The 24291-nt window shown below is 37.7% G+C and overlaps 1 pseudogene; it reads left to right on the top strand.

Moving 5' to 3' along the window:
• The first annotated feature begins 1346 nt into the window (after positions 1–1346).
• LOC130018704 (uncharacterized) lies at positions 1347–1438 on the top strand (annotated as a pseudogene).
• The last annotated feature ends 22853 nt before the right edge of the window (positions 1439–24291 follow it).

Here is a 24291-nt window from a genome sequence, read left to right as displayed (position 1 = left end):
CGGTGGGGAAAGAAAAGAAGGAAAGTGTCAGTCAGAGACAAATCACAAAATATCTCTTCAGGCTTCATCTTATACTAATGAGAGCCATAGAAAAGTTTTCTATGGAGGAGTAACTTGATTATCTTTGCATTTCAGAAGACACTATGTCACTGGTGTCACTGCTAAAGATTATATGGAGGAGAGCCAAATGGGAGGTTGGGAAATTAGTTTGGTCTTACTTTCCAAAGTTTGAGTTGGCTAATTTGATAAGCCAATAAATGTCAAGTATTATTTAAAATATATTAGTAAAAATCCATCTATTTCTCTAGGAAATGTGTTTTATAATAGTTGATCAGTGGAGATAAATTTCTTCTTTCCCCTGAAACTGTAGAAAACTTGGCAGTGTTATGGCCTGTTTTTGTAAGCTTTCCTTGAAATCATAAAAAGTACAGGTTAATGAAAGATCACTGCTATAATTTTAAAGAAGTAGAAGGAAATAATCAATTTTATATGTTCTGCTCTGTTAGTATCATACAAAAGTATAATTGAAAAGTCTTATCTCATTTGACCCAATTGCACATAGTATAAATAATCCAAAAGTAAGAAATACTGTTATGTAGTGACTGCTTGGAACTAAGCAACAAGACAGGACTAAGAGTCCTAAGTGGATTCTGAAGTTTTGACAGTGGTTTCACAGCTATTTCAGGAATTAAACACAGAAAGGAGGTATGACAGCAGAAAACCATAGTAGGCTCATGAGGTCCATGAGGTTAGAACATGGCCTATTTCATTTTAAACATTTAATATTATATTTTAAACCCCATTTCTTCTGTTTCTCATCCAGATTATATTGTGTACAAATGTAAATGGTAGTTACAGGAAGTTACAGACTCAGTGTCTAATTGAAGTTTTTTTTTATTTTTCTTGTCAATTTGTTTAGTTTTATAGCCATATCCATGAGTACTCAGCGTTACTTTTCTAATTTTACAGGGTCAAAAAAGCTATTGATGCTCAAGACCACCAATGTGCAAGGAAATAATTTAGTATTCATTAGAATTATGTATTTATTTGTTTGAAAAAAACACTTAGCCACATTTGTAATTTTTATTTCATCACAATCATAATGAATTGCAAAAAACAAACTTCAGAAAGAACAAAAAAATAACATTGTGAGCTATACATCAATTTCCTTTTACATCTGTTCATTCTCTAGTATCTTGCTAAAAGGTACTGAGAATTATACACTTGAGAAATTAGACCTTTAGGAAATTCTTATTTTAGTTGGAATAACATGATTAATTGCAAGAAAAAAATTATTATGAGACAATGTATTTCTGAGTAACAAATGAGAATTCTAGATAAAAATTGTCAGCACATATAGTAAAGTTGAAAAGAAACAGATTAGCAACAGTCCATGCAGAAGGATGACAGGTAAATTTGTGAAGCATTGTGTATTTTTACATATTCAGGACCTTCCACCCCAAAAAACTGAACTCATGTTCATCTCACATACACATGAGATATCCTCAGGATAGATCACTTGCTCAAACATCCACAAAATCAGAAAAATAGAAATCAAACAAAGTATTTTCTCATATCACAAAGCCACAAAAGTAGAAATCAATCATAAAATGAAAGCAGGAAAGATATTAAATATTTTACACTGAACACCATTCTGTTCAATAACAATGGTATCAAAGAGGATATAAAAGAAGAAATATAAAGATTCACAGAAACAAACAAGAATGGAGACATTAACTACCAGAGCCTATGGGATACATCAAAAGCAGTATGAAGGGGAAAGTTCATAGTATTTAAACACACATTGAGAATAAAGAAAAAACTCAATGGTCTAATGTAACAGCTTTAGAAACTAAGAACAACAGATAAATCCCAGAGCAAGGAGAATAAGGTTGATAATAAAAATTAGAACAAAAATCAATGACACAAAACAAGAAAATAATACAAAAGGTCAATTAAGCCAGTAGCTGTTTTTGGAAAGAATAAATAAGATTAACAAATCCCTAGCTAGAATTGTGACTAAAACAAGAGCGAAAACCCAAATAAACAAGATGAGGGATTACAGGGAACACATTGCCACAGATACCTCACAAATTATCATAAGAGGTTACTATAAACAAATTTATGCCACCAAGCATGATAACATAAGAGGTTGGATAGTACAGTGGGTTTGCTTCACCCACAGTCAACCACGTTTTATCTCTGGCACCCCAGATGATCCATCTAGCCAGCTAGTAGTGATTCCTGACCACAGAGTCAGGGTAATTTTTGGAGCACAGCTAAGTATGTTAAACAAAATAAAAAGAAAAAAATAAAAACAAAATAAAATATGCTTATAGTCATTTAAAAAAGAAGAAATAGATGAATTCTTAGAATCGTACAAACCCCTAAGATTGAACCCAAAGGAAATAGAAAACCTAAGCAGACCAATCTTGAGTAAAGATGTTGAAACAGTAATTAAAAACTCCCCAAGAATAAAATCTCAGGTCCAGATGGATTCATTAGAGAGTTTGACCAAATCTTCAATTGATATTTAGTGTCCATGTTCTTCAAACTCTTTCAAACATTGAAGAAACAGGTAACCTTCTTATAGCTTTTATGAATCAGTAATACACTAATATCAAAAGCAGACAGACTTTATTTAAGAAAAATTAGACCAATGTTCCTGATAAACATTGATGCAAAGATCCTTAACAAAATCCTAGAAAACCAAATACAGCAATATATCAAAATTCTATATACTGAGATCAAATGGTATTTAATCTAAGATACAAGGATGGCCCCATATAAGCAAATCTATTGTTTTAATACAACATACCATCAAAAGGATAGATAACAATTGTATCTTTGTAACAATGGTTCTATCACTTGACTCAGGGAAGAGTATTGGCAAGATTGCAAATCCATTCATGATAAAAAGCCTTTCAAAAAAAATAGAGATAGAAGCAATATACTTCAAGATAGTAATGGCCAACTACAACAAATCTGCAACAGACAATATTATATCTAATGGTGAAAATTTTTCCCCTAAGATCAAGCACTAGCCAAGTAAATGCACTTTCACCACTCTTATTCAGCATATTTTTGGAAGTCCTCACCACAGCAATCACACACACACACACACACATACACACACACACGCAAATTATATATCAAAAGGATCCAAATTAGAAAAGAATTTAAACTATCACTATTCGCATGTGACATGATAATATACCTTGAAAACCCTAAAGACTCCATAAAAAACAACTCTTCAAACAATGAACCAATTCAGTAAGGTAGTGAATTACGGATTTGATTCCTCTGCCCATCTCGGAGAGGAGAGTCCGGCAAGCTACCGAGAGTATTTCACATTTCACCTGCACAGCAAAGTCTGACAAGCTACCCGAGACATATTTGATATGCCAAACACAGTAACAAGAAGTCTCACAATGGAGATGTTACTGGGCCCGTCAAGCAAATCTATGAACAAGGGGAGGACAGTGCTACAGTGTTACAGTGGATTACAGAATTAATATACAAAATATTTGGCAATTTGGTATACAAATATTGAGCTAGAATAAAATAAATTAGATTGTCTCTTTCACAATAGTTTACAAAAATATAAATTATATAGAAATCAACAAAGTATATTAGAACTTATACGGTGAAAACTGTAAAAGAAATAGGAGAAGAAATTAGGAAAAGAAAAGATATTTTATGTATTGGAAAAACTAGCACTGTCAAAACTATCTTCTTACTCAAAGCATTATAAACATGCAATGCAATTCCCATTAAAATTCCAAAGACTTTTTTTCAAATACTTGTAACAAACTTTTCTAAAATTTGTATGAAACCATAAGTCTCTCTGAAAAGCCAAAACAATTATAAATGGAAATAAAGGGATAGGAATTACTGTTTCCCAACTTTGAACTATAAAGCTATCACAATCAAAAATGCATGGTGGGGCTGAAGCGATAGCACAGTGGGTAGGGTATTTGCCTTGGCCAACCCAGGTTCGATTCCCAGCAATCCATATGGTCCCCTGAGCACCACCGAGAGTAATTCCTTAGTGCAGAGCCAGGAGTAACCCCTGTGCATTGCCGGGTGTGACCCAAAAAGTAAAAAAAAAAAAAATGCATGGTACTGGAGGAAAAAATAGACTTGTAGACCAAGACTTGTAGACCGATTAAACAGAATAGATAGTCCTGAGTTAAACTCACAGATTTATGGTCAGATTCATTTCTACAATGAATGAACTAAATACATGAAGTACTGCAATGAATGTCTCGAACAAATCAATAATCAAGTGTAAAAAATGTGGGATTGGAAACTGTATCTTCAAGCTTTTACCAAAAAAAAAAATTCAAAATGGATTAAGTACCTTGATATCATACTCAAATCCATAATATACACTAAAGAAAACATAGAGATAACTCTTCAAGAAACAGACCTCAGTGTTGGAACATTGTATGACAGAACTAAATCATGAATAACTTTGTAACTGTGTATCTCATGGTGATCAATTTTTTTAAAAATTTGAGAAGAAGAAAAATAAAATGGACCTCAGAGATGTCTACAACAAGATGACCACAGGGACTGACAACAAAACTGAAACCCAAGCACAAAAATTTTTTAAGTCTATAAGTGTACTTCATGGTGTTTCACTAATGAAAAAAATGATTAAAAAAAACCCATAAAAAAAACAAACAAACAAAAAGAATATTACATCAAATTAAAATGCAAAATATAAAAGTTACTATATATCCTACTGAATTAGAAAAAATATTTTCATGCAATTTATCAAATAAAGGATTACTATCCAAGACCTCTAGTGCTTTCACAATGGTCAACAATAAAATCTAACAACCCTACCAAAAATGAGGAGCGGAGATGAACAGACATATCCCCATAGAAGAAAACAGATGACCGATAAGCCTATGCAAAGTGTTTATCAACACCAGTGGTTGGGAAATACAAATGAAAACAATAATGTGATTTCATCTCATACTACTGGGAATGGTATATATCAAAAAGTCTGTAAACAACCAGTGTTGTTGTGGTTTAGAAAGGAACTCTGATTCACTCTTGGTGATACTGGCATCTGTTTCAACCTCTTTGGAAATAAATATGGAGATTACTCAGAAAATAGGAATAGAACTCCCATATAACCTACGAATACCATTTCTTGGACTCTGTGCCCCCAAACAAAAACATTTAAAATATATGCTAACATCTATGTACATCACAGCAGATAGTACAATAGACAAGATAAAGAAATGACCCAGATACCTAACTATGAATAAATAGATCAGAAAGTTGTGAGATATATATATCTGGAGCAATAGCACAGTGGGTAGGGCGTTTTACTTGCATGCGGCGGTCCTGGCCGACCTGGCCAAACTGGCCAACCCAGGTTTGATTTCTCCACCTTCAATTCTTCCACCCCCCTCAGAGAGCCCAACAAAATACCAATAGTATCTCGCCTGCACAGCAAAGCCTGGCAAGCTACCCGTGACATATTCGATATGCCAGACACAGTAACAAGTTTCACAACGTTACTGGGCCCATTTGAGCAAATCAATGAACAACAGGAGGATAGTGATAGTGATAGTGATATGTGTGTGTGTGTGATGGTATACTATCCAGCTATAAGTATATAGAAAACCATTCAATTTTCCATGACATAAATGGATATAGAGGATATTATGCTGAGTGAAGTCAATCAGTTAGATGCAGAATATTTCTCATAGTGGGATTTAAAGATGCACAATAAGGCAACAACAAATGGTTAAAGCAACAGAATTGAAGAATTGATCTACCAAACTGATTTTATATGTGCAGAGGAGGGATATTTGAACTGGAGAAGCCTTTAGGACATTGATGGAGGAAAGTGAATACTCTGGTGATGGGTGTGGTTTTGGATTGGTGTATGCATGAAACATCTTTAATGGTATTGTAAACAACATTATCTCTTAAAGATTTGAAAAAAGTCCTATATGTTCTTAGAAAAAAAGATCATTACAAGTTTATAGAAGCAACATAAAATAATCACATCTCAAAAGATGGTTTCCTGTGTTTAACAATTTAGGAAGACATACTTTTCCTATCTTAATAGTATTATCATCACTTCTGTAAGATTTTCATTCATTCATCAATCAGTAGTTTTTTTCCTCACCGTTCTCAAAAGAAGGGAGATGATCATATTATGACAGGCTTCATGGAGAAACCTCAGGTCAGTTATGAGACAGGAAAGAAGAATCTTGACCAAGAAGCTTTATTCTGTTTTCCCTGTGTATAAATATAAGGTTCAAAACATGTAAGCTTTGTCACATTGTCACATTTGAATAACTTCAATGAGTTTGGAAGAATAGGTGGTTTCTCTGCTGTATGATACCTTAACCGCATGTAGTAATTAGAGCACCTAAAATAACAATCTATAGTGTAATTCTTGATAAAGAAGGAATTGGTGTTTGAATCTGGACTGACGTTTAAATGAAACTCAGGTTTGGCTGGCTTGAATCTGAACAGCTTTTTTATGAGAGTTGTTTACTTGGAAATTGTTAAGTCTGGAAAACGTAGTTTCTCCATTGTCAGTAAGTTTCCAAATATGAGAAAGTCACAATGCAAATAAAGAATAAAGAATATCATTAGAGAGAGGAAAAGTGCCTGCCACAGAGGCAGGCCGTGGGGAGGTGTTGGTAGGAGGAAAACTGGAGACATTGGTGATGGGAAATAGATCTCATGGTGATTGAATAAAATTAATTAATTAATTAATTAAAGAAATCATTAATAGCCTTTCTAATAAAATAAAAAGGAAAATTTGAACAAGTCAATCACCTGCAGGACTATTTTCAACTCAAACTCTCAAAGACAGCAATGCACAAAGGCATTGTGGGGGGAAAGAGCATCTCTCTCTCTCTCTCTCTCTCTCTCTCTCTCTCAAAGCTACAGATGCTCTATATCCAAGCTTTCACTCATCAACCAAACTGTTAATGCAAACTGTTCACAAAACTAGTAGGCTTATTCTGAAAGTCATATGAATGGGTCTGAATTGTAGCATATGGGTGTTTGATTGCTTTTCCAAATTCCTTTGGGGGTTCTACTTGCATTGCCAAATTTCTGTCCTCCAAGTTGCAGACTATGATACTAAGGCTGGAGAGATGCAGGAGACTTGCCATTTTGGGTATTGTGGCAGTATGGACTTCAATCAGTGAGTCTGGGTAAGGAGATGACTGGCATGCAGAAATCCAGGGAGAAATAAGGGTCCTTGTCAGGCATCAGGATTGGTGCTATAGAATACCCAGCATCACAAGAAATCACCTGAGGTCTTGCAGGAGTGCCAAGCCTATATATGTGTACCTGGAAACCCCCGCTTAGGACATCATGTGAAAAATGGAAGCAGAACAGGAATTCAGTGACCAGTTCCAGGCAGGAGCCCAAAGAACTGTGTGTTCAATCAGATGTGAAACAGCCTGTGGCTAATTAGTGGGTGTGAGGAGAGCAGATGTGGCCTAAAGAACACAGCTTTGTTAGACTCACCCTGATATTTATTTCCTCTCACATGAAAGAGGAAAACGAATGAATGAATGATTTTCTTAAAATGATTGAGTTATTTTTTATTTATGAAAATGAATGAATCGTTTCAAATAATAAAATACTACTATTGCAGCTGGAGTCAGAGCAATAGTACAGTAGTGGGTAGGGCATTTGCCTTGCACACAGCCAACCTTGGCTCAATCTCTGGCATCCCATATATTCCCCTGAGCACCAACAGGAGTAAAAGCAAAGCCAGGAGTAAACCTGGAGTATCCCTGGATAGGGCCAAAAATTTTTTTTAAAAAAAGATGTCAATCCCCTGAAATTCTATAATATTGTAAATCAATAAACAGTAAAAACAAATAAAATGTTTAAAATTTAGGATAGAGGTATACCTTGATTGCTATGGGATTATAAAGCATGGATATTTCTATCCAAATCTGAATCTCAAATTTCCTATGAAAACAAATTTCTGAATAAGAAAAAGGGAAAGAGGAGAGTAACAAGTGGGATACATTAATAATAAAACACCATTGAATTCTTGATACATAGACATCTCCTTCTGATGTATGAAAAGCTCTCTGCACCTAAAATATTGTGTGGGGAAGAAACTTGAGAAGGAAATGTCAGGGATAAATTTAGAACCAGGTAGGCAACATTCAGATAATTAAAGGGATTTGTTGCATTTCTGGATTCCTTGCCCCAGGTCAAGGGACTGTCCAATCCTGACTTCATTGAATCAGTGAGATGGATGCGTCATCTCACTCTGGTAGGGGTTGAATGGCTGAATCTCGGGCAACAGAATAAACTAGGCTCAAGCATCAAGACCTTTGTTGTATTATCATGGTGGGTATGATGGAAACATCTGAGAACCCATTCTTCACCTGGAAAAGGCTAAGAAAGGTGGCCAGATTATAAATTGTCACAATGGTAGAGGTGAGATTTTCAACTTATCAGGACTAAACCTGCACAGTAGATGAGACCCAGTGAATCTGAAGAAGTGTAAAGATTGGGCTCAAACAGGTCAAGACAAAGTGAAAAAAACTCCCCAGAAGAAGAGCTATTTGAATTGCTGCTGGAAAGAATGCAGTAATTTATAGATGGGACAGCTGAAAGTGGATGGAAAGTAGTGAGGATGACAATGGAGTGTTGGTAGAAAAGCAATTTTCAGACTAAGCAGCAAAGACACAGGGTACGAAAGATCTTCAGTCTAGTGAAGTGTAAATGATACCTGGCTGGGGCATTGTAGGGCACTAACAGTCAGAGTCCTCTTCCTCCCTTCTGAATAGCTTCTCTATCATCTCCAATTACCAACCAGAAATTGAATCTAGATGGAGTGAGAAAAATGGACAATATTTTGTTACAAATAAATGTCATGTTAGTGACATGAGTGATATCATGATGCAATCATTCAATTCATTAAATAAATAATTGTTTTGTGCCTACTGTGCATGAAATTTTGTCATATTCAAGATTTATAAAAGGCATCTGCATTCTACCTAAGCTTCTTTCTTTAGATATTCTGACACAGAATATTTCCAATGCTACTCCTCATTCTTTTTTTAATTTTTTTCTATTTGGATTTATTGATGATTAGGTGTGTGTATGTATGTGTACACATATATATAAGATTGAATTCTTATCAGAAAATCATGATTATACATATATATAATTATGTATATATTTATATATCAAGTTTTTATGATAAGGATTATTGATTATTTTTTCCATGGATAACCCTCACATATTATGCCATCTATGAAATGAGAATGGCAATTTCTTAATTAAATATTGGCTCCTGGGAATTTTTAAAATACTGGCATAGTTGAGAACAGAGTGCTGTCTTTTTTCTCATCTCTGAGAAATAAGAAAACACATTTTATTATTGTTTTTATTCTATAAAATATGCAAATGACTATTCACATGTTTGAACACCAACACTTAAGTTTATATGAAGCATATTTCAATAAGTTTTGCTTTTATACTAGACTGTTTTTGCCACTGGATTTAAACATTTTGGAATGACAAAAAATTGGTATGCCCACCATTATTCATCCTCTTTCCAAGTTCCCAGGTTTCTCATTTCCTCCTGACTGTACTTAGAAGTCCTGGTCAATCACTGAACAATTCCTGACTTACTTCAACTATTTCCTTCCACCAACATTGCAAAGCCTAGAAAATCATCTAAATTTAGCTAATTTCTTCTTTCTCTCATTCTTCTAGAAAAGCACTAGATCAATGGTAGAATACTTACCTTGCATTTATGAGTCGCTGGGTTTGATCCCTGGTACTGCCAAAAATAAACAAAAATGTGGGCCTGAGTGATAGTAAAGAGGGTAGGGTATTTTCCTTGTATGTGACCAACCTAGGTTCAATCCCCTGCATCATATTTGGTGTCCTGAGCCCAGCAGGAGTCATCCTTGAGTGCAAAGCCTGAATGCAGCTGGGAGTGACCTTAAAACAAACAACAAGAAAAAAACAAAACATACCTAACACCCTCTCCTTTAACAAATCTTCAGTATCAACTCTTCCATTCTCGTTCCTGGCATACAACTACTTTGGCTCCTATTTCTCTAAGAAAATAAAATCAGTATGAAAAAAATTATACTCTGCTTATCACATTGGTTAGCCTATTTTTTTTCATACATATACATACTTTTCCCTGTACAATATACTAATATTCCTCCTGCTATCAAAGTATACACTGTTTTGACTCTACGAGGGGCAACCCTCCACTTGAAACTGAACACAGCCTCTCTGTGTGTGCTCAGAGCAGTTATTTTGTCTCCTGTATCATGTATTTGCTCTCGCTATTGTTTTTTTCCATCAGTTTATAAACAGGATGATTGCATACATAAGGAAAAGAAAATCCCTCTTTTTTCCATATTTTCTTCCATCTCTCTCTCCAATTTCTGCTCCATTCATCCCCATTCCTCTTTTCCATTTGATACACAAACTCCTGGTAGGTTTTTGTTCTTCAAAACCATCAATATGGGCTGGAGCGATGGCACAGCAGGTAGGGCGTTTGCCTTGCACGTGGCCAACCCGGGTTCGGTTCAAAGCATCCCATATGGTTCCCTGAGCACCGCCAGGAGTGATTCTTTTTTTTTTTTTTTTGGCTTTCAACTTTACATTTATTACTTTTTTTTTCTTTTTTATTAGTGAAAAACCATGAGGTACAGTTATAGGCTTACAAATTTTGTGCTTGGGTTTCACTTATATAGTGATCAAGTCCCCATCCCTCCACCAGTGCCCGTCATCCATCCCCATGGGTCCCAGCATCCCCCCCCCCTCATCCCCCCCCCCCGTCCCATCCTGCCTCTGTGGCAGGGTATTCCCCCCTGTTCTCTCTCTCTTCTTTTGGGTACTGTGTTTTGCAAGAGAGGCTTTGAGTGGCAATCATGTTTGGTCTATCGACTACCTTCAGCATGCTTCTCCCACCCTGGGAGGGCCCTCACAACACCCTTCATTTGGTACTCTCTTCTCTATCTGAGCTTCCTTTTCACCTAGAGTCTGTGGCTAGCCTTCCATTCATGGAGCAAAATTCCTGGTACTAATCTCAGCCATTCCTGTGTGTCACTCTCCCTTTTTGTTGCTTTATGTTCCCCAGATGAATGCAATCTTTCTGTGTCTATCCCGCTCTTTCTGACTCATTTCGCTTAACATGATACTTTCCAGGTAGTACCACTTGTATGTAAATTTCATAACTTCATCTTTTCTAACAGCTACATAGTACTCCATTGTGTAAATGTACCAAAGTTTCTTTAACCAGTCATCTGTTCTTGGGCACTCAGGTTTTTTCCAGATTCTGGCTATTGTAAAGAGTGCTGCAATGAACAAACAATTGCAGATGTCACTTCGACTATACCTTTTTGCCTCTCTGGGATATATTCCCAGGAGTGCTATAGCTGGGTCAAATGGCAGATCAAATTCTAATTTTTTGAGAGTCGTCCATACTGTTTTCCAAAAGGGTTGGACCAGCCAGCATTCCCACCAGCAGTGAAGGAGGGTCCCTTTCTCGCCACATCCGCGCCAGCACCTGTTGCTTTTGTTCTTGTGGATGTGGGCCAGTCTCTGTGGTGTGAAATGATATCTCATTGTGGTTTTGATCTGCATCTCTCTGATGATTAGTGATGTAGAGCATTTTCTCATGTGCCTTTTTGCCATTCGAATTTCTTCTTTGTGAAAGTTTCTGTTCATTTCCTCACATTTTTTGATGGGGCTGGGTGATTTCTTCTTGTGGAGTTTAACCAGTACCTTGTATATCCTTGATATCAACCCCTTGTCGGATGTGTACTTGGTGAATATCCTTTCCCATTCTGTAGGCTGTCTTTGTATTTTGGTCAATGTTTCTTTTGAGGTGCAGAAGCTTCTTAGTTTAAGATAGTCCCATTTGTCTATCTCTGTTTTCACTTGCTCGGCCAGTGGCGTGACATCTTTGAAGATACCATTAGCTTCAATATCATGGAGAGTTTTGCCGACTTTGTCTTCAATAAACATTATGGATTCTGGTCTGATGTTGAGGTCATAAATCCATTTTGATCTTACTTTTGTGCATGGTGTTAGGCAGAGATCTGAGCCCACTTTTTTGCATGTAGCCGTCCAATTTTGCCAGCACAGTTTGTTGAAGAGGCTTCAGGAGTGATTCTTGAGTGCAGAGCCAGGAGTGACCCCTGAGTGTCACTGGCTGTGACCCAAAAAAGAAAAAAACACCATCAAAATCGTTCTTGTTATGATCACCAATTTATAAATCAAAAAATGGAGTTTACAAACCTTGTTTACTTAACAGAAGTGATCGCTTCTGCTTCATTAAATATTTTACTAGGTATTTGGAAAATCAAATTATCTTCCTACCTCACTAAAACTTTTTCACTTTCTTTTATGATTGCTCATATCTCTCTGTCCTCTAAATATTGGAGAGCTTTGATATATTACCATGAACCTATAGAAGTGGCTAACATGGAAAAAAATTGGCATCAGTGTAATAACACTAAATGTCAACAAGAATGAAAAATAAGTGGACCCACCCACATTGCTGCTACTTATGCAAGTTAACACCCACCGTGAAAAGGTTTTTTGTTTTTTATTTATTTTTGTTTTCTGCTTCAGCCATTCTTGACTTATATTTCTTACACACTGCACATTCAATCAACTAATTTTGTCAGCTACACTCAACATATATCCAGAATATAAATATTCACCATCACTGATCACAGCAAATCCTGGCAAAGTTGGGTGACCTAGGGTGTAAGAAGAGTATACCAACCCCCAGATATCTTTGGTATTGTAGTCATTTTACATACCAACTCTGTGTTTAATAGTTCAAGCAGACACGTTTTTGCAGTAAGCTGCATCTCTGTCCCATGGTCTTTGTTCATGTCTCTCACAGCCCAATGTACAATGTCCAGGTCTCATGCTGTCCCTGTCCTTGGACACCATGGAATCCATGAGGCCCAGGACCGAGAGTCACTGCCAGGCTACCGGTGCCCTGCAGATGGCCTCTCACTGTGTGGTGCCCACTGTACTTGTCCCGCTGGTTTCTTCTCTGTCAATGCATGCATATGAGCTGCAACGTATTTCTTCTGTCTGTCTGCGGGCAGACATGTGGCTAGAAAGAAGAATAGGGCTGGAGTGAGACAAGTTTTATGTTTTATAAACTTATACCCTCCCTTAGCAGGTTATTGCTACTGACTGGCTATACACCACACAGACGAGATTTAAAATTGTCACCTTTCATCCATCCTCCCACAGCCTCCCTATCATCATCATTGTTTTAGTGACACACCATAAAAAGCACATAGTGAAATTGACTTGCACACAACTGACCTGGGTTCAACCCCTGATACCCCAAGCCCACCAGGAGTGATTCCTGAGATTGGCCATGGCCATGTGTGCGTGGGTGTGACTCCTGTGCTCAACATCTTGACACTACCTGGGCGTCTGAGCCCTGCCTGAACCTGAGCTTCACTGGGCTTCTGAGCCCTGCCTATATTCTGGCCCCGACTGGGCCTCTGAGGCCTGCCAGTACTCAGCCATCTGTCTGGGCATGCAGCCTTATCTGATCCTGCAGTGTGTGAATAGAAGATGCCAATTTGCACAAAGAGGAGAGAGACAGACAGACAGAGACAGACAGAGATAGAGACAGATGCAGAGAGACAGAGAGAGTAGAAGAGAGGAAGACGGGACTGAGGTTTCATTTCCTTTGCTGACACATCCCACCACCTAGCCATCCCCTTATCTATTCTGGTTGGATACCTGTTCCATGGGAGATTTAAGGTGGCCAGCTGAATTCACCTAGTTCTCTAGCTTTCCCCCTCTGCTGTATCAGTACAGTGGATAAGGCACTTGTCTTACAGGAGGCAAACCTGATTTTAATCCCTGGCACCCCATATGGTCCTCCAGGCAGTGCTAGGAGTGATTCCTGAGTGCAGAGTCAAGAGAAAGCTCTGAGCATCACTTGGGATAGTCACTGGCACATAATTAGCACTCAATATTTATTCACTGGATAAAAGAGAATACAAATACAAACATGATCAGTGAGAATAGCAAAAAAGTGGCAGAGTGAGGTGAGATAAATGAAAGATAGTCTATACCAGGTTGAATATTGAAGTGTTTTTTAAGAATTGTGATAGAGGGCTGAAAAGATAGGGCAGGTAGGGTGCTAAATTCAATTCCTGATGCTACATGTGAACTCCCAGCCCCACCAAGAATGAGTCCTGAGTGCATAGTCAAGAGTAAGTCCTGAACACTGCTGGGTGTGACCTCAAAACGAACAAGCCAAAAGAATTGTGATAGAGAATCCAAGAGACAGCTCAACAGGCTGGATCACATTCTTTACATGAAGAAGTCTTGGATTTGATCCCAGTTACCGCATGGTTTCCTGAGCATAGAGACCACCAGAGAAGACTCTGAGTACAGCAAGAGTATAATTTCTAACTAAATACAGGGTATGCCGCCCCTTAAGAGAAACAGAGTGAGACAGACAGACAGAGAAAGAGAGAAAGAGAGAAAGATTTATCTTCTAAGGGTAGGAGATAGGTAACAGAGGTTACATAAAGACAAAACACTCCTGGGCACTCAATTCATTATTAGACAGAAGTTTTGGGATTGCTTTTTCCTACCTTTATATAAAAATTTAGCCTTCCTAGTTATCTCTGGATTCTCATCTCCTGAGATGTAGGGTGCTAGAGCATAAAAAATAAATAAATAAATAAATTAGACTGAGGGAAAAAACGTTTTCTAATGACAGTGCCTTGATAAACAAACATTGTAGTTATGGATGTATATTTGATGTAGGTCACCTGCCATATATGTGTAAGAAACAGAGTTTGGCTCCCCAAAATTCAAAGGCATTGTAACCCAAGAAAAATTAATTCAAGTGATTGATTAAAATCAGAAGAAAAGACAAATTTCTGTGAAAAGAGAGGTTAAAAAAAGCTGGATATCAATAGGACAAACACTAGAAAAGCAATCACTAGGGTGTAAACACTTCTAGAGGTACGGCAGGTGATACACATCCGCTTTCATGGAAGTTGAATCAAGGATCTAGTCACTGTCACAAGACTCCAAGAGCAATGAGAAAACAATATTTACAAAGATTACATTTATGCATTGGATATTTGCAATACTCCTAAGCCTTTAGTCCGTGTTAATTTATTTAATTCTTACCATAATCTTATCAAGCAAATGCCATTATGTCTGAGAGACAGCAATTAAATAACTAGTCACAGCCACACATTTAAGAAATGAGGTCATGAGCTAAACTTAGACAAGCTAGCTCCAGAGCTAGTATTCATTGGTTTTTAAGATATTTGGGGGGCTATAATTCATGTTCTTTAATTCACTCTTTTAAAGTGTATAACAAGGAATTTTTAGTATATTTATGAAGTGGTACAACTATCCATCACAATCAGTTGCAGAATATTTCATAGCTTTAAAAGAAACCCTTTATCCTTTTTCAATAAGTTTCCATTTCCCCCTCACTCACAAGCCCTTACTATAACTTTCTGTGTCCATACATTTAACTCTTCTGGTTCTTTCCTATGAATGCAGATGTAGCTCTTTATAACTGACTTCATTCATTTAACATACAAAATTTTTCAGATTATCAGAGTTATAAAGTGTGTATAAGCATGCCTTTTCTCTTAATCATTGAATTATAATTTATTGTATTGACATACAATATTAATTTATTCATTCATCAATTGGGTATATCTGGGTTATTTCCACATTGGGGCTATTATGAGTAATGCTGCCATGAACACCCATATTCACAAGCTGTTTTGAGTATATTCATATTCAGTGATTTTGAGTATATGTCTGGAGTGTATTTCGATACCACTCTCACACCTGAGGCAGGGTAGTACCTCACTCAGGAGATAGAAAACCGTAACTGTCTCTAAAGAAAAATATTTAGATCATTACTGCCTCTTGCATTCCTAAAACAGTGGATCTCTTCTCTCGATATTCTACAAAGTCCTGTTTTTAAGCATAAAGTAGTTCTCGACTAATCTGAAGTTAGGAAATATTACTAAATCAATGATAGGTGCCAAGAACAGCTGAAAGATCTATAGAGGTTTGGAGGAAAAAATTCTCTCATATTATTTTACCTTAATAAATATTTTGGAGTATCTACCAGGTGTTACTTACCATTCCTGATCCCTGACTAGAAAAATGCAAATCTTCTAGAAGAGAAGATACATTCATATAAATGTGAACTGTTCTGTGAGCAACCAAGGAATAGTAGTGTTCTAAGACCTTCTACTAGCTTCAGATTCAGTTGTATCAGAAAGCATTTCTTTGAGGAAACAGCCAGGGAAATGTGGAGGGGAAGGGTTTATAAGCAGATAAAATATTCAAGAACTCACAAAAGAAAGTAGCATACAGGTATGAGGACTCTAAAAGAAAGAAAACTCAAAGAGTAAAGGCTATAATTTTATATGCCACAAGAAAATATCTGACTTTTAGTGTTGAAAAAGGAGGAAGGGAAAGATATTCATTCAAAAAAAGTGCACACTACTCTTTACAATAGCCAGAAACTGGAAGAAACCTGAATGCCCAAGAACAGATGACTGGTTAAAGAAACTTTGGTACATCTACACAATGGAGTACTATGTAGCTCTTAGAAAAGATGAAGTCATGAAATTTACATACAAGTGGTACAATATGGAAAGTATCATGCTAAGCGAAATGAGTCAGAAAGAGAGGGATAGACATAGAAAGATTGCATTCATCTGGGGGATATAAAGTAACAAAGTATGAGATTAATACCCAAGAATAGCTGAGATCAGCACCAGGAGGATTACTCCATAACTTAGAGGCCAGCCGGGTATCCTAGAGGAAAGGGCAGTTCAGATAGAGAAGGGAGCACCAAATAAAGGATGTTTGGAGGATCCTCCCAGGAGGGGAGATGCATGTCGAAAGTAGACTGTGGACTGAACATGTTTGCCACTCAATGCCTCTTTTGCAGACCACAACACCCAAAAGGAGAGAGAGAACACAGGGGATTGCCCTGCCACAGAGACAGGGGGGATGGGGGGATGGGGGTGGGAGGGATATTATCCATGGTGGTGGAAAATGGGCACTGGTGGAGGGATGGGTATCTGATCATTGTATAATTGAAACCAAAGCACAAAAAATTGTAAATCTACAACTTTAAATAAAATAAAATAAAATAAAATAAAATAAAATAAAGGGGAAAAAAAGTGCACACTATTGTTCAGTGCAGCACTTAACACAATAGCAGCATAGGGAATCAACATAAGGTTGATGTTGATTCCACACACACTCATGAGTGTCCAATGGCAGATGAGTGGATGATGAAGATGTGGTGTATAAACACATGGAATACTATGCTGCTGCAAGAAATGGGAAAATCATGCAAATTGCTGAAAATTAGATGGAACTGCAGGACGTCATGGCAAGTGAAATAATTCATAAGAAGATGAAATACCAGATATTATTTATCTGTGATATACAGAATAACATGATAACATGGGGATGCAAGGTATCAAAGGTGGGTAAACCCTCGGCCCTAGCACATAGAAATAAAGAGGGCAGAGAAGGAGAGAAATGATAGAGAAGAGTATGAAGAGTAGGCTAGGGGTAACAGGGACTGGTGGTAGCATAATATATATAATATAATAATGTCTGCATTATATGTATTATACATAATTTTATATAGAGCTGTAGTGCTGTAGTGCTGTCCTCCCATTGTTCATCAATTTGCTCTAGTGGGCACCAGTAACATCTCCACTGTGAGACTTGTTGTTACTGTTTTTGGCATATCTAATATGCCATGGGAAGCTTGCCAAGCTCTGCCATGTGGGCAGGATACTCTCGGCAGCTTGCTGGGCTCTCCAACAGGGACAGAGGAATCGAATCCCGGTTGGTTGTGTGCAAGGCAAACAGCCTACCCGCTGTGCTATCACTCCATCCCAATGTTATATATAATATATAATATTATACAATAACATATTGTCATTATAAATATATAACACTATATCATATACATTATATCATACTATATATACATTATATATAATATATTATACAGACATGGGCTGGAGCCATAGCAAAGCAGTAGGGCGTTTGCCTTGCACGCAGCTGGTCCAGCCGAGGCAGGTTCGATTCCTCCACCCCTCTCAGAGAGCCTGGAAAGCTACTGAGAGTATCTTGCTCTCACGGCAAAGCCTGGCAAGCTACCCGTGATGTATTCAATATGCCAAACACAGTAACAAGTCTCACGATGGAGACGTTACTGGGCCCGCTCGAGCAAATCGATGAACAACGGGAGGACCGTGACCGTGACCGTCGTTAAAGAGGCAGGTTTGGGGGTGGGAGGTAACCTAGGGACAATAGTGGAGGGAAATTAACACTGGTTATGGAATCAGTGTTGGAACATTGTATGCCTGAAACTATTATAAATACATTTGTAAATCATAATACCTAATTTTTTAATTATTTGAAAATAAAGTTGAACAAGCAATATTTGTATGTCAGTATTCTTTGCATCATTAAGTACAGTAGCCCAAAATAGAAAAAAAATTCTATCAATAAGTGAATGAATTGACAATATATGCTGTATTAAAAGAATGGAATATTATTTAGTTGTAAAATATGGAATTCTAAACAATAACATAAATGACATAGTTAGACCTTAGGAAAATTATGCTGAGAGGCCAGAAACAAAAGGACAAATTTAAATGACCTCATTCAAATCAAACATGAAGCATCTAGGGTAGGGAGTTCATAGAGAAGTAAAAGTAAATTAAAATAAAGAAAAGAAAATTACATTACAACAGAGAAAGATATTATAGGTATAAGGAGTGGACGTTTGAATTACTGGTTACAGAGAATCTGTCTGGGATAATAGAAAGTTTTTAAATTAGTAGTAATGGCTGCACATCCTGATCTTAATTTTGCCAAATGGTTAATTTTCTTAAAATGGTTAAAATAACAAATTTATGTTATACTTTCACCAACGTAACAAATTTCATCCCAAAAAAGAAAGAAAATTTAAAATAGACTGTGATAAAATTTAAGTTTGGCAACTATCACTTTGGTTAAAATCTTGAAGAAGGATTGAATGAGATTTAGGATGTTTCTGAATTGAACTGCTAGATTTATAGTTGGAATAGACAAAGTACAGACTATAAATTTGAGCTATATATAATGTTTGAATCAGTGGATGGGATGCACTGCACTGCACTGTCCTCCCATTGTTCATCGATTTGCTCGAGCGTGTCCAGTAACATCTTCATTGTGAGACTTGTTGTTATTGTGTTTGGCATATTGAATACATCACAGGTACCTTGCCAGGCTTTGCCATGCAGGCGAGATACTCTCGGTAGCATGCTAGGCTCTCCGAGAGAGGCGGAGGAATCGAACCTGGCTCGGCCAGACTGGCCACTTGCAAGGCAAACGCCCTACCCCTGTGCTATTGCTCCAGCCCAAGAGGATGGGATAAAAGGTAAAAAGTAATAAGAAAGCTTGATACTGGCGTTAGGAAGTGGTAGAGCACTTACCTTACCTGTGTGAGATTCAGGCTTTGTTTCCCAGGACCACACACACACACCTAAGATTGGTCTATAGGTATGGCCCAAGCTCCTGCCTCCCAAAAGAAAATATAAAGCTTTTCTTCTATAGGTTCTTAAAAAGAAAATGTTGGGCTGGAGAAATAGTACAACGTATAAGGTACTTGCTTTGCCTGTAGCTAACTTGGTCGAATCCCTGTGGGAAGCTGGCCCTTTAACTGACCAAGGGCCTACGGTCCTGTGCTATGTATGGTTATCTTGGCCTACGTGACCCTGAACAAGCGGGTCCTGACTAGCGCAAATCTGGTACTGCGTCTGCTCTGACCGCAGCCTATGAGCTATGTATGGTTATCTAAAAGAAAACATTTGTCACAGCTAGCCCAAGAATAAGAAGTAACTGACACTGACTAATCAAGCACATGAAATATGTAGTTTTTGTGACTCTCCTAACAATATATGATATGACCTAGTGATGTAATTGCCTTCCGTGATGTAAGCATAGTTTCCTGCATCGCAAAGTATATTATACCCCTGTTGCCCTGAATAAAGTCCTGTCCTGTCCTATCCTGTCTGCTGTCCTGTCTGCTCTGTTCTGTTTTCTCTGCATTATGTCTCTTGTGTCTTGTGTTCATTCGGTTGGTCCTTCCCTGCACCTACGGATCCTAGGGCCACCTCCGCGGGCCAGAGAGTGGTTTTGCGGGCCCCCCGCAAATCCCCATCACCACATATGATCTCTCGAGCCCTATCAAGAGCCAGGAGTTATTCCTAAACACAGTCAGGTGTGGCCCAAACTCCTGTCCCCCAAATAAAATTAAGAAGAAGTAAATTAAAATTTTAATGAGATTGATGTAAAGTAAAGCAATCTCTAAAGAAACCCAATCTATTCTTATGAAGAAGTACTTGATGGGTAGAGGTCTGCTCAGTGAGAAAACTTGTGTTAGATCCCCCACATTTTAAAATAAATAAATGAAACAAAAAATACTAGAATATGTCCAAGTTGAGTTTGAAAAGTTGTGAATTGTTCTTGGATTGATATCAAGTTTGTCAGTTTAATCTGGTGCTCTAGTTATAGACTAGAGCTATAAAACAGTGATACAAATCTCTCTTCAGAAAAAAAATATAATATTTTTGAGGTCGCAAGACCTGACAAAACAGTCATATTAGAAAGAAATAGTTGTCAAATAATAAACTGCTTTCCATTATTAATATTTAAAAAAAACTATGAAGATACAGGGAAGAGAAGAACCAGTGCACTGCAGAATTACAGATATATTATTTGGGGAATTAGAGATGCTTTGAAAAGACAGGCAAGATTTGGTTTGTCAGAGAGAGGATACAGGAAACAAATTTCAGAAGGGGCAGTGTAAGAATTTCAAGAGGAGGGAGGCATTGATGGCTCAGCAAAGCTAGAACTGAAGAAACAGCCTGGGCTATGACAGATGGTGCAACGCTAAGATACACAATTATACCTTGCCACCCATTGAGTACTTCAGACGGCGAACTCATGTCTAAGAAGGCCAGGTGTGCCGGCCTCTCACCCAGTGCCCCAGAAACAGCCTGGCCTTCTAGCAGGATTCCAGCCCCCGTGCTGCTCTCTTCTGACAGCCAATTACTATGTTCAACTTGGTGCTCAGAACTACCTTTCTCTTGAAGAACAAGAATGTTGCCTGTAGGGGGCGCGACCTGACCTCAGGAGAAAGCTAGCTATTACTACCTATGTGACAATGGACTTGAACCAATAAGAAGGATTATCCAGAGGCTCACCATTGAGAGTCAGTGCGTGGAAGAGCTCTTCCAGGTACAGTGAATCATTACACATACCTGTTCTCAGATCGATCGGTTGGGGGCTGGAGAGATAGTATAGCTGGCTGAGTGCTTGCCTTGCAGAAAGCCACCCAGATAAGGCACCTCATAAGGTTCCCTAAGCCTGTGGTCTCTGATTCCAAAGTGATTCCATCAGTGATCCCTGATTCAGAGCCAGTAATAAGCCCGGAGCACTGCCGGGTGTGGCACAAATACCCATAAAAAAACAGATCTACTGCTTGAGACTTCAAAAAAATCAAGCATAACGGGTTTACAAACATATCTTTTAATATTTATAATTGTGACATAAACAAAAAATCATATGAACTGAATTTTTTTTAAAGAACACCAGTTGTTGAAGGAACTCTGATACCAAGACTCTTGATAAATATTTTTAAGTAATTTTCCATTATAAAAAATTCCTTACAAATCCATACATATTGGCCCTGGAACAATAGTACAGCAAATAAGTCACTTGCAGTATAGATGGGTGACTTAGATTTGAACCCTGGCATCCTATATTGTCCTCTGACCCCTCCAGAGGTGATCCTGAGTGCAAAGCCAGGAGTTAAGACCTAAGTACCACTGGGTGTGGCCCCCCAAAAACAAACCAAAGAAGAAAAAAATATATACTAAAATATTTTGTATTCTGCTGGAAAAAAATATCCTAAGAACATAGTATAAAATACAGATATAATTTTCATGCACCAAAATGTTTGTAATTGAGTATGTAAAGTAGTAAAAACTGAAACACTTATGGTCAGCAATTAGGTAATAGCTAATTGATATATTACTATATATTATAATATAACCAAAATATTTTAATAGTTTTTATTCACTCAAATGTTCTATCAAGTGACAAAATCAAAATAGAAAAAAATCCTTCTAGAATGTGTGTTCAACTTTGCTAGGAGGAAAAAAGCAACAATGGCTATTCAACAAAATAAATAGCAGTTACCTCTGCGGTTTATGGAATTAGAGGTGATTTTTTTAAATATCCAAATGTACTTTAGGAATTTTCTGCTATTGGCAGGTGCTCATTTTGTCATGGTGAAAATAGTGAACGTTATGTTAGAAAAATGCACTGTAGCACTTCAACACTGTCCTCTCCGATTTGCTCAAACTGGCACCAGTAACATCTCACAGCAAACTTTGAGACTTGTTGTTACTGTTTTTGGCGTATTGATAAAGTATCAAAAAAATTGAATTTTGAAGTATGGTTGACTTGCTTTACTTATATGGTTTTCAGATTATGTTACATTCAGTCCAATTTGTTGACTACATACAACTCCCTTGCCCTCTCCAAAGTCATTCAGTGAAGCACCACTGAGGAACCAAGGCAGACATGTTCATTGCTCCCCATCAGGGAGGCTGGCTACTGGAGGTTTGGAAGGAAGCTTTCCCGCCTCATAAGTGTCAAGCACTGTCCCTGCCCTCCTTGCCTACTGTGGCAAAGGTGCAAGGCCAGCAGGGGCAGCCTAGATGGACAGCTGGTCTGCTGGGCTTTGCCAGCCTCCATGAGTGGCTAGTCAGCTTGACTAGACAGCAGGAAGCAGATAGCCAGCAGTCTTTGGCTAACCTGTGAGAGCCATCTGGAGAGAAGGAAATTGGTCTACTGCCTGGAGAGCAAGGTGCTGTAATAAATAACTCTGGCCCTCACATTGTACAGTGTCCAGGAAGGAACCTAGGAAGATTTGCTTCAAGTGTCTATAGGAAAATAATCGCAAGCACCACCACTCAAAGCACATAGCAGCTGCTAGAGGAAGCAACTTTCTGGGGTCAAGGAACACACAGGTCTCTATAACTCACTCCACTAATATAAAAAAGTGGCTCGCATGGTAAAAATGCCAGAGAAGCAGGCATAGAGAATGCAGAAAAGCCTTCTTTTCCCTGACACTGCAGCCTGGACACCCCTCCCCTGGGGAGAGGTCCTGTAGCTCCCATTTTATTCTCCTTTGAACATCTTTAAGCATTAAAGAAACATGATCACAATGGTTTCTTGGGAAGCTGTGTGAAGGGAGAATGGATTAAGGAGTCTATAAATTTGAAAGAGACAAGAAAATAAATTAGAAAACTTCACAGTACAGGTGAAATACCATATTAGCTCAGAGGAAGGTAGATGTAAAAACTACAAGAGATGTGACCTGTTCAGAAGATAGTTTTGTGGTAGAATTAGCAAGTTTCCCTCTTCGCTGAATACACAGAATGGAGCGCACAATTCCATGTTGGTGGGTGGCCATAGCATTAGGAAAAATAAGGACAAGCAGGGAGAGATGTATCAGTAGCCAGGTTTTAGTTAAGTTCCACTATTACATGTTTCTCTTACACAGGGGATTGCCCTGCCACAGAGACAGGGGGGATGGGGGGATGGGGGTGGGAGGGATATTATCCATGGTGGTGGAAAATGGGCACTGGTGGAGGGATGGGTATCTGATCATTGTATAATTGAAACCAAAGCACAAAAAATTGTAAATCTATAACTGTAAAAAAATAAAATAAAATAAAGGGGAAAAATAAATAAAAAAAATGTTTCTCTTGTCTCATCTATATAGAATACATTGGAATAAATGGCTTCAAATTCCTTGCAACTTTTATTTTAATAAAAGAAAAAAGAATTCACATATCACAAGGTAGTAGTCTCACACCTATGGTGTTGAGTCAGATGACCTCTGAAGGGACAAATATATTGATTTCTCTCAATGTACTAGAATGCAAGTTCTCATACAAGACATCTGAGAAACTACCTAACGAAACTTAGATTATCCTTTCCCTTACTAATATTATTTTGGTAAGAGGTACCCTTTCATTTCAGAAAGTTAGAAATGAGTTTCTACTAGTAATAGGGCAAATTGGCTAAAAGATAAATATGATTGATTTTCCAAAGAGTAAAGCTCCTAGAATAAGTATGGTTTAATTCAATCAATGTAGCTGGGCG

The sequence above is a fragment of the Sorex fumeus genome, unplaced genomic scaffold (genome assembly GCF_029834395.1).
Source record: "Sorex fumeus unplaced genomic scaffold, SorFum_2.1 ptg000265l, whole genome shotgun sequence".
NCBI classification, from domain to species: Eukaryota; Metazoa; Chordata; class Mammalia; order Eulipotyphla; family Soricidae; genus Sorex; species Sorex fumeus.
This window is presented reverse-complemented; position numbering and strand designations above follow the sequence as displayed.